The sequence below is a fragment of the Macrotis lagotis genome, chromosome 6 (genome assembly GCF_037893015.1).
Source record: "Macrotis lagotis isolate mMagLag1 chromosome 6, bilby.v1.9.chrom.fasta, whole genome shotgun sequence".
NCBI classification, from domain to species: domain Eukaryota; kingdom Metazoa; phylum Chordata; class Mammalia; order Peramelemorphia; family Peramelidae; genus Macrotis; species Macrotis lagotis.
In genome coordinates this window covers 222,416,254-222,428,426 of record NC_133663.1, presented here as the reverse complement: position 1 = coordinate 222,428,426, position 12,173 = coordinate 222,416,254, and positions in this window count along the sequence as shown.

Below are 12,173 nucleotides of genomic sequence, written 5' to 3'. Positions count from 1 at the left end.
TTACTTCTTTAAATATTCAATACAAGTGCAATCTTCTACAGAAAGCTTTTCTTGATCCTCTTCTATTGCATTTCCTCTCTTCATACTCCATCTTTAAGCTATATTTTCTTTATTTTTATATTCATGTGAACCTCATTTAAATTCATGTAAAGATCCACTGGCCCAGGAGGCTGAGGTACCCTCTCCTAATTAGGGGACCAAACTCTGGGATCATGAAGATGAGATAGAGTCCCCAAGAAGCCTGACTGCAAAGAGGAGATTCAGAATCTTCTCACATTCTGGTTCTGGATACTCTCACCCTGGTGCCCCAGGGTAAATCATTTAAAACTTTTGTTTCAAGTTTGAGGTCTCCCTGAAAAGGATCAGCAGGTTGTCTTCTAGAAAGGTAGAATCTAGAATCATAGAAATTACTCAAGCTAGATCAGAAATAGGATAAATATTTCCTGCAAACAAAAGAAATCTTTAAAACCCAAAAGACTTATTGACAAAGACTTAGAATGTTATAAAATCACCCTTAACTATTACTATACTATACTAAAAGGATAATACTGGAAAACATGAAAGACTAGTTCTTTGTAGGACTACCTAGGAATTATTTCATCTTAATATGAGCTTCCTGTAGTTCATTTCCTCAACGTCTCTATTTTCTAGCTAGCTAGCACATAACTTGGGTTCATCTTTCTGCCAATAGTCTTCTTCCCTGAGAAGGGTGCATTTAAAATAGAGACAGAGAAGAAGAGGCAACCAGAGGTTTGAGGTCTTGACTCTGACCATATAGCTCAGCATTCTGGGTTCACTGTAATGTATGAGTTGTTGCTATTGCTATTTGTGATGGGGAGGTTGTGGAGAGAGGGAGAGAAAGGAAAGAACTTCTCCACCTGAGGGCAAACAAGAAAGAAAGGTCTCAGAGGCACAAGCCATATGTTCAAAAGAGAGTGAGAGTAGCTGTCCCTTCCTTTAAATTCTTACTAAAGGGAGAGTTCTTGCTGAGCAATGGCTAGTCCTCTTTGGAATAAGATCCTCCTCCACCACCACCACTATCATTGTCATAGTGACCAAGAAAGAATATGATATTTCCTAATCATTCCAGTATCTAAATACTTCAGAGCTGAAACACTTGTGTCACCAGAAGTGGCAAAGGAGCCCATCTCAGTTCCTCACATCGTACATGGAGTGTACTCTAACCAGAGAAAATATGTTGGGCTCTCCCAATTACTACCATTACAATAAGTTAAAGGAAATTGTGCTCATAAAGGTGAAATGATTTGCCAAAGGATGATGATGATCATGATGATAACAATAACTACCATTTATATACCACTTTAAGGTTTGCAAATACATATATATATTTATATGGAAAATTATGGTATATGAATATATAATATTTTACTACATTATTGATTCATTTTATACTTATCTATAGCTATCACATTAAATTTTATAGTTACTATATAATGAATAAATACATTAATATTAATACACATAAATATAATGACTATTTGTGATGTTTGATTCTCATAGTAGCCCTGAAAGGTAGGTATCATTAGCCCTATTTACAGATAAGGAAACTAGAGGCAGGCAGGTTAAGTGACTTGCTTACAGTCATACTGCTAGTTAGTGTCCGAGAAAGCATTTGAACTCAGGATCTCCCAACTCCAATTTCAACACTATCCACTATACTATGTAACTGCCCAGAGATATAAGGTCTAACAACAGAGAGAAAAGAGTAGGGATATCAAAAGCTGAAATGGAAAGAATCTGCAGAGCAGTGTCAATCAGCAAAAAAGAAAAAAGAAAAGTAAGACTGAGCTGTGGGAGAGAAGGGAGAGATAAAGATGAGCCACCAGTCTCTTGGAGCGGAAGATTTGGGCTGACCCCACCTCCATAAGGACTGAAGGAAATTCCAAGAAAAGATCTATTTTCTTCTAGTTTTTCCTCCCAGGCCCTGTCTATTAAAAGATACTGTAATGCTCTCTGCTATTTCTTTGCCCAAATTTTTCCAGTAACCTGAATTAAATCTCAACTACAAAGAGACCAGGGGCTAGATAGAGATAAATGTAAATGTAAATTAAGGCAAAGAGCCAAACCTCTGCCTAAATATTAGGAACTTTTCTGAGGGTTCAGAGTGTTTGTGGTTTCATTTCTAATCTTTTTGTTTAATATAAACTCCCTGAAGCAGCAGAGCAAGGAATAATATGAAACTGAGGTGCCATTATATTGCCCCTTTTCAAAAAACACAAAAAAACAAGCTAATTATTGGAATTTTATGTTATAAGTGGTATAAGTCCATGTAACTACTACAACAAATTTAGCATTAAGGAACAAATCCTCAAAGTAGCAAAGACTCAAACTTAGATCTCCTCTGCCTGTTTATAATCTCTCCTATGTTCCCTCATGCCTCTCATCAGCTCAATTCAACAAATGACTAGTAAGCACTTGTGAAAAGCATTGTTCTTGGTTCTAAAGGGAACAAAAAGATAAATTAATGATAAATAAAAGATAAATTAAATTTATGTAATAAATTAGGATAGTCAATATTTTCTTGCCAATGGGTTGTTTCCCAAGGTTACATTTGTCCAAGGATTCTAAAATCAGTTTTCCCTAACCTTCAGCTCTGTATATGGGAAACCAAAGTCTTGACAAGCACCATCTCCTCACTCTCTTCAATTCTTTCCTCTCACTCTAGAACAGTCTCTCTTGAGTTTCTGATCTATGAAGAATTTATAAGTGCCTCCATCAGCATAAATCTATTGACTGTGGGTCTCCACGAATCTAGGAGAAATCACTATCCTTGCTTTCTAGTTCCCTGGAAGAAAAAGATCCTTCCCTCTTTTGAAGGCCCCCAAACTTTTTTTTCTGGTCTTCAAGAAGCAAGAAACTTCTGTTTTCTCTTTTGTCTTAAGGGTTCTAAGCATTTTTGTTGTCATGGGCATTTTTAACGGTCTGGTGAAGCCTACAGACTCCTCTGAATATAGTTTAAATGCAAAAATAAAATACAGATATTAAATTTTTTTAAAAGTTCAGAGACTCCAGGTTAATAACCCCTGTGTCTGAGAGATCTCAAATCTCTAACCTTATGAAATGTCTTCCATCTTTGACTTGACTGTCTTAAACTGATTTGATTTTATGTTTTTAATGAAGCAAATTCATCAACTATTTGTAATGACCTGTTTCCTGTTTGTAAAGGAAATTATAAACCTTCCTACCATCAAGAACTTCTCCTTGAAAATTAGGCTGACCTAGATTCGTAAAATATGGTTTACCAGCATCCCCTCCTTTGGGCATAGCCTCTCTAATTCATACCCTCCTATAGCCCTTTCATCACATTCTTTTTCTTAAGCCTTTGCTAACTCCCAACTTATTGGTTGAGTGGTAATAACAGACACACCCTGGGGCTAGTCAGGTTTGCCCACCTTTTCTTGACCCCTCCATTTGTACTGCTGTGTTCTCATTGCAGACTAATGGCTCAAGTCCCTCCCCTGGGGCAATTGCTGTCTAGACTCTAGGTTTCAATTATAACAATAGCAACAACCAAAAAAAGAGAAAGCAACCTTAGGATATTCATCCAGACTTCGAAATAGGTCATAGGAGCTAGATAGACGCAACAAGGTCCAGGTTCAAACAGAGGAGAGCAGAAATATATTACTTTCTCTGAAGTGGTGCCAGCTACCGCCTAGATTATAGTTATCTTAACATAAGGTTCCTGTGTTCTGTAAACATGTCAATCCTGTGCTTTTGAATTGCTTTATTTTATCTTTTCCAGTACTATTTGGTACAGTCGTACACACACACACACACACACACACACACACGAACACATGAACACACGAAAACAAACATAAATACACACAACTTTATATCTGGTGATCTAATTTGGGTAGCCACCCAATCAAAGAGCTAGGGACTCAGACTAGAAGCCTGATGTGGAGGTAGAAGTTCCAGAGATGGTCAATGGAAGAAGGAGGAAGGCTGAAAATAGAGAATTTGATATTTGATTCTGTTATATTCCTCTTGTTCTTATTGGAGGTACTATCTTTACCACAACAAGGCAATATTTAAATGGGAAATAAATTACCAAAATTCTGAAATAGGAAACCAGCAACACATTTCCCACTTCTGAGATCAAGGATTACCCCCTTCCCACCACCATGCCCATCCTGTAGAACTGGGAATAGAGAGACTTCCATTTCCAACTCACTGGTTGTGGCACTATGGATAAGATTTAAAGTGCTGAAGGGGTGGTTAGGTGGTGCAGTGAATAGAGCACCGGCCCTGGAGTCAGGAGTACCTGAGTTCAAATCCAACCTCAGACACTTAATAATTACCTAGCTGTGTGACCTTGGGCAAGCCACTTAACCCCATTGCCTTGCCAAAAAAAAAAAAAAGAAACCTTAGAAAAAATGATTTAAGGTGCTGAGAAAAGGTGGAGACAGGAACTCCAGGACACCACAAGAGATTGAAGTTCTGGAGGAAAAAAGCAAGTATCAGAGGAAATCCTTAAGGACTCTTCCAAATAATTCCCCATTGACTCCCTTCTTTGCCAAAGCGGTCCAGGAAAAAAAGTACCTTCTTAAATCCTCACTGTTGCCATCTATTGCCTTTCAAAAGGATTTCATTTATTTCTTGGCTCACTGCAGAAACAATCTCAGAGCTTCTTCAGTTTTCTATCTCCTTAATAAAGTCTGGGATCAAACCTTCTGTAGAATAAAAAAGGAGGCCTGGAACAAGGCCAAAGATTAAGACCAAATAATAATAATAATAACAATAATGATGATGATGATAATTATAATAAATAATTATAATTATACAATTATAATAACATGCAAGTATATGTATATGTGTTTATATACAAATATGCATATAGAGAGATCTATCTATATATCTATATCTACCTTGATAATATAGATATATACACTTTGGGGCAGCTAGGTGGCACAGTAGATAGAGTGCTAGCCCTATAGTCAGGAGGTCCTGAGTTCAAATATGACCTCAGATTCTTAATAGGTATAATCCTGGGCAATTCATTTAACCCTATTTGTCTCAGTTTCCTCACCTCTGTAATGAACTGAAGAAAGAAATGGTAAACAACTCCAATGTCTTTACCAAGAAAACTCCAAGTGGGGTTACAAAGAGTTGGACAAATTAAAAAAAATTCTTTAAAATTTCTAAAGTGCTTTGCAAATATTATTTTATCCTCACAACAACCTGAGAAAGAAGGAGCTTTAATATCCCCATTTTACAGATAGGAAAGAGGAACAAATTGAAGATGAGTAATTTGTCTCATGGTTAATGAATGTCTGAAGTTTCCTGGTTCCTGGCCCAGTATTCTGGAGCTATGTCTAAAGAGCTGCAAGGGATAGAACCACAATGTGGAGGAGCAAATCCTTATCCTCCTTTAGAATGGTAAGTGTGGAAGGTTAAACATGTCAACCTAGACTCAGGAAGTGGGAAATATCCTTCAACATCAAACGTTTAGAGTTTTGATTAGTCATTGCACACAGTTCAGAATTCTTGAATCTTTCAAAATTGTTTTCTTTATAATATTGTATTCATTATATAAATTATTCTCCTAGTCCTGCTCATTTCACTCTAAAACAGTTCCTATTTTCTCATGTTTCTCAAAAAAAATCCCTTTTGTCATTTTTAGCACAATAACATTGTATTATATTCATGCATCATATTTGTTCAGTCACTCTCCAATTGTTGGATACATTTTTTCTATTTTTTTGCTAGAAAAAAATGTGCTACTCTAAATATTTGTGTACAAAAGGAGAATTTCTCTTTGTATTTGTTCTTCTTAGGATATATGTGTGTGTATGCATACACACATATGTATATGTATATGTATATCTATATCTATATGTATATATAGATAGTGTTATTTTTAGGCCAAAAGGCATGGACAATTTAATGCCTTTGGAGTATAGTTACAAGTTGCTTTCCAGAATGGCTGGGTAATTTACTTCTACACCAAAAGTGGAGTACTAGTCTTTAGTCTCTCCAACAATTATAATATTCCTTCTTTTGGTCCTCTTTGCTAATTTGATAGGTGTGAGGTGAAACTTTAGGTTTGTTTTAATTTTCTTTTCTCTTATTACTAGTGATTTAGAACATTTTTACATATGGTTACTAATATCAAACTTTTTTTTGAGAACTACTTGCTCATCTCTATTTGTCTCTTGTGGGAATGGCTCTCATTCTTCTATATTTGCATATGTCAGATAGCAGACATTTATCATAGAAATTTCTTTCAATTTTTTCCCAATTAAATATGGACTATATTATGATGTTATCACAGGGATTATTTTGGATGGAAGCATGAACCAAAAGAAATAATTTATAAGAACCCACTAAAATTGAGCCTATTTCATACAAATCCAAAGCTGTGAATTTAGATTATGATGGTGGGTCTTAGAATAACTGAAGTACTGAAGATTCATTTGTATTTTGTAAGAACATCAAACTTGACTGGCTCTAAGCAATTTGACACATGATCTGAGTTTGAGTGAGTAGAGAGTCACATAATTTGGTGGTTCAGGAAGAAATCCCAAGTATCAGGTTGAAGAAGAAGGGAAAAGGATTAGGGTAATCTTAAACATTTGAAGTGAAGAGGAAAAGATCATTCCTGTGATTTCTGTACCAGCATATTTCATATATAAGGGATATAATAAATTCAGTATATATGATTCAAGAACCATATATACTTTAATAAATTTGACTATATAAACATGTATTAAAAACATTGACATAGAGAGCTGGATTTAGATTTGGGGGACATGGGTTCAAGTCCCACCCCTGAAACATTACTAGGAAAGACAATTTTTCAGTGCCCCCAACATAACTCTCTAAAATGTTCATATAAACTGCCTATCTGCACTGGTAAAGGAAGCTCCTCCCTGGAAGGTCCTATATGACAAGGAAATCAGAATTTTTTAAAATACCATATATACGAAACTGTGGTGGGCACTAGGGATACACAGATAAAACAAAACATACTTTACCTTCAAGGTGTTACCTTCTATTTTTATTAAAGTGTAGTGGAGATGGATTCAAGCACTTCCCTTGGAATATCTTCCCTTAGAATATGCATTTCAACCTCTTTCAGTGGTGTTTGTGTCCTGGACACTTACTAAAAGACAGATGCTGCTTTATCAGTCTTTGCACCATCTTGTCAACTTACATTTCCCCAAAACGGTGATGAGGAACCTTTCTTCAGCCAAGGGCCATTTGGATTTTTATAACATCATTCGTGTGTTATATTTCATCCAACATTTAATTACTTCACTGCAAGATTTATTGAAATCCTAGTCCCACCTGTGGTTGCCTTGGTAGCACCAGACCAATATGGCCCATGGACCGGAGGTTCCTACCAAATAGAGAAAGAGGCAAATGCAGGGGCTGAAACATAATAGGAGAAAGATGAATTAGACATCCATGTAATCTGACTGTGATAACCACAGAAATTATGCAGAAGTTTAGATGGAAGCCTAGTCTTCTGGTTACATGTTAGAGAAACCTTGGAAAGACATCTCCCATTGGAAGACTCTATCAACTTTTCCATCAAATCCAGACCTCTTACTCTACTATCTGATAAAGGAATTTTACCATCATTTGACTCTTACCAAATCAAAAAACTTTCCATCTCTTTTTAAATTTTATTTTCATCCATTTGTACATGCATGTTTCTAGTTTACAAACATTCCCACCACCCTTCCTTCCTAACCTCCTCCTCTCAGGAGGGAACAGTCAGGTTAGCATACAAATTAGTAATTTTTGGCATGATTAAGAGAAAGAGATACATAAGAGATACTTTTTATAAAGTGTTCATCAGACTTGGTAGGGGTGTGTTTTTCTTTTCTGTATGTTTTGTTTTGTTTTGTTTTTCTACCTCTAGTTGGGGATAATATAGTCCATATCCAGTCTAATAAAGTTGTCCTAGCTCTCTGGAATGTCAAGAGGAGTTGGGTCCATCAAGACTGTTCATCTCAAATCAAGATCAAAAGAAATGTGGTAAATTGGGAAACAACTTTTACAACTAGTACTTCTGACAAAGGAATCATTTCTAAAATATATAGAGAACTGAATCAAATTTATTAAAAAAAAAACAAGGCATTCCCCAATTAACAGATGGTCAAAGAATATACAGAGGTAATTTACAGATGAGGTAATCAAAGCAATCCATAATCATATGAAAAATTGTCCTAAATCATTATTAATTAGAGAAATGCAAATTAAAAAATCTCTGAGGTACCACCTCACACCTCTCAGATTGGCCAATATTACCAGAAAAGAAAATGATCAGTGTCGGAAGGGATGTGGGAAATCTAGGACATTAATGCATTGTGGGTGGAGCTGTGAACTCATCCAACGTTTCTGGAGAGCAATTTGGAACTACGCCCAAAGGGCAACAAAAATGTGCATACCCTTTGATCCAGCAATACCACTACTGGGTCTATACCCTGAAGAGATTATGAAAAACGGTAAAAAAACATCACTTGTACAAAAACATTCATAGCAGCCCTGTTTGCAGTGGCAAAGAATTTGAGACTGAGTGAATGTACATCAATTGAGGAATGTCTATACAAATTATGGTATATGTACATTATGGAACACTATTGTTCTATTAGAAACCAGAAGGGATGGGAATTCAGAAAAGCCTGGAAGGATATGCATGAACTGATGCTGCGTGAGATGAGCAGAGCTAGAAGAACGTTGTACACCCTAATAGCAACATGGGGTTGATGATAATCTTGATGAACTTGCTCATTTCATCAGGACAACAATCAGGGACAGTTTTGGGCTATCTGTGATGAAAAATACGTCTGTAACCAAAGAGGAAATTATGGAGTTTGAACATAGACTCTGATATTTAATTTTTTAAATATATCTTATTATGTAATTTTGTTATCTCTTTTATTTTGTTTTTTTCCTTAAGGATACGATTTTTCTTTCAACACATTCAATTTTGATTAATCTACAGCATAGAAACAATGTAAAGATTATCAGACTGCCTTCTGTGGAGGGTGGGGGGGAACAAGATTAGGGAAAAAATTGTAAAATTCAAAAAACAATAAAAAATGACAAAAATGATAATTCATCTCATAATGTTGTTGATGTGTACATTGTTCTCTTGATTCTACTCCCTTTACTCAGCATCAGATCCCAAAAGTCATTCCATGTTTCTCTAGAGCCCAACAATTCATGGTTTCTTTTGGGGGGGTTATTTATTTTATATTATTATAATAATCTTGTTGTGAGAGTAAACATAACCCTCCTATCCCCCCCACCAAAAAAAAGATGACAAAACCCAAGATTAGTGAGAGAGATAAAAAATGTACTTCAGTCTGTATTCAGATTCCAATGACCCTGTCTCTGGGATGAGTTGCCTTCTTTATCATAAGTCCACCAAACAAGTTGCTTCAATATGTTTCCCACAATTGCTATTACTAGCTGTATTGCCCTCCACTCTATTCATTCTCACTGTCATTTATTCTATTCTCTCTCTCTCTCTCTCTCTCCTTTCAGAATGTCACTATTCAAAAGTGTGTTGTATCTGAGTACCCTCTCCCATCTCTTCTATCACCTATTCTCCCTTTCCCTCCCCTCATTCCCCCCTTATCCCATCCATTTCCTCTCATTTTCTCTAAGGTAAGATAGATTTCTATATCCTATTAAATGTGTATGTTATTTCATCTCTGGGTCATTTCTGATGAGAGCAAAGGTTCACTCATTTCCATTCATCTTCCCCCATTCCACTCCATTGAAAAAACATTTTTGATTCTTGTGAAATATCTTAGCCCCTTCTTCCTCTCCTCTTCCTCCCAGTACTTTCCTTTATCATCCATTGACTCCATCTTTTTACTATATTATACCATTATATTCAGCTCCTTTCTGGGCCTTGTCTATATATGCTCCTTCTAACTGCTCTTATAAATAAAAAAGTTCATATGAGTTATCAGCATCTTCTTCCTATGCAGGAATATAAGCAGTTCAACATCATTAAGTTGCTCATAGTTAGTCCTTCTCATCCACCCTCTCTATGGTTCACCTGTGTCCTGTATTTGGAGATCAAACTTTCTGCTCAGCTCTGGTTGTTTCAATAGGAAAGTTTGAAAGTCCCCTTCTTCACTGAAAGTCCATCTTTTCCCCTGAAAGAGGATGTTCAGTTTTGTTGGGTAGTTGATTCTCAGTTGTAAACCAAGGTCTTTTGCCTTCCGGAATATCATATTCCAAGCCCTATGAGCCCTTAATGTCGATGCTAACAGATGCTGTGTAATCCTGACTATGGAGCCATTGGTAGTTGAATTGTTTTTTTCTTGGCAGCTTTTAGTATTTTCTCTTTGCCTTGGGGGGTTTTGGAATTTGGCTATAATATTCCTGGAAGTTTTCTTTGGGGTTTTTTTTCAGGAGGTGACCAGTGAATTCCCTCAATTTCTATTTTACTCTCTGCTTCTAGGATCTCAGGGCAATTTTGCTGTGTTATTTCTTGGAAAATGAAGTCTAGGCTCTTTTCCTGGGTGTGACTTTCAGGTAGCCCAATAATTTTTAAATTACCTCTTCTGCATCTGTTTTTGAGGTTGTTTGTTTTTCCAATGAGAAATTTCACATTTTCTTCTAACTTTTGGTTTTTTGGAAGAGTTTTATTTCTTCCTGATTTCTCATAAAGTCATCAGCTTCTTTTAGTTTCCTTCTGCTTTTGAAGGAGTTATTTTCAGAGAGGTTTGAATCTCCTTTTCCAGGTGGCCCATTCTGCTTTTGAAGGCATTCTTCTTCTCATTAGCCTTTTGTGTTGCTTTTTCCATTTGTCCTTAATTGGTTTTTGACATATTATTTTCTTCAGTATTTTTTAATATCTTTCACCAAGCTGCTGACTTAGCTTTCATGATTTGCCTGCATTGATCTTATTTCTCATCCCAATTTTTCCCTCTATTTCCCTTAATTGCTTTTCAGGGTTTTTTGAGTTGATCCATAGCCTGAGCTCATTTTCTATTTCTCTTGGAGGTTCTGGGTACAGAAGCTCTGATCTTGTCATCTTTGGAATCTTCCATGGGACCAAGATAGTTTTCTATGGTAAGATTCTTCTTTTTCTTTTGTTTGCTCATTTCCTCAACCCGTGACTGATTTATCACATTTCCAAGGCTTTGGGGGGTTTTGGGACAACCCACAGGGACCTTAATTCCTCCAAGGTTTTATGAGAGGCTTTGACTGCTCTCTTGCCTGTGCTTTAGTATGTGGATGCCCACCAGCCCTCCCCCTGCCCTGGAGCTGTGAGGAGAGTCCCTGCTCAACTATGGTGGTATGGGAGCCCAAACTGCAACCTGGATTTGGGTGTGAGCGAACACCTGAGTCCTGCCCCAGGAAGAGGAGAGAAAGCTCTGTAGTTTCCCCTGAACCCCCTACCATCTGTGGGCTGCACTCTGGAGGTACAGGCTGGCTTTCCCCATTCCCACTGCAGGTTCTCACTGCAGGGCTGCTCTGAAGTTGGTGTATGCTCAGCTCTCACTCTGGTGTAGCAGAGTTCTCTCACTATCCCTTCAAGCTGTTCCCAGGGATCACTGGGCCAAGAGGTCTGGAAACCAACCTCTCTGCCATGGACCCAAGCACCCCCCAGGAATCTAGACACTTGGCATAGTTGCGCTGCGGCTACACTCTCAGCAGCTTATTCAAACCCCCCCCCCCAATCTAGGAAACTTTCCCACAGAACTTCTAAGTTGTCTTGGACTGGGAAATTGTATCACTCAGTCTTTCTGTGGGTTCTGCCCCTCTAAATTTTTGACTAGAGCCATAATTTGACAACTTTTAGAGTTTTTTGGAGATCAAGTTTCCAGGAATTCCTGCCTTCCCACCACCATCTTGGCTCTACCCCCCCAATTCATGGTTTCTTATGGATCAATAATATTCCATAGTATTCATGTACTGTAACTTGGACATCCCTTCAATTTCCAATTCTTTGCCACTGCAAAAAGTGCTGCTATATATAATTTGGAACATGTAGGACTTTTCCCATTTTTTACATTTTTCTTCTGGTATAATCCTAGAATTGGAATTGCTGGGTTAAATGGTATGAAGTTTTATTGCTCTTTGGGCATAGTTCCATATTGCTCTCCAGAAAGGTGGGATCCATTCACAACTCCACCAGTAATGCATCAACGTCCCAATCTTCCCACAACCTC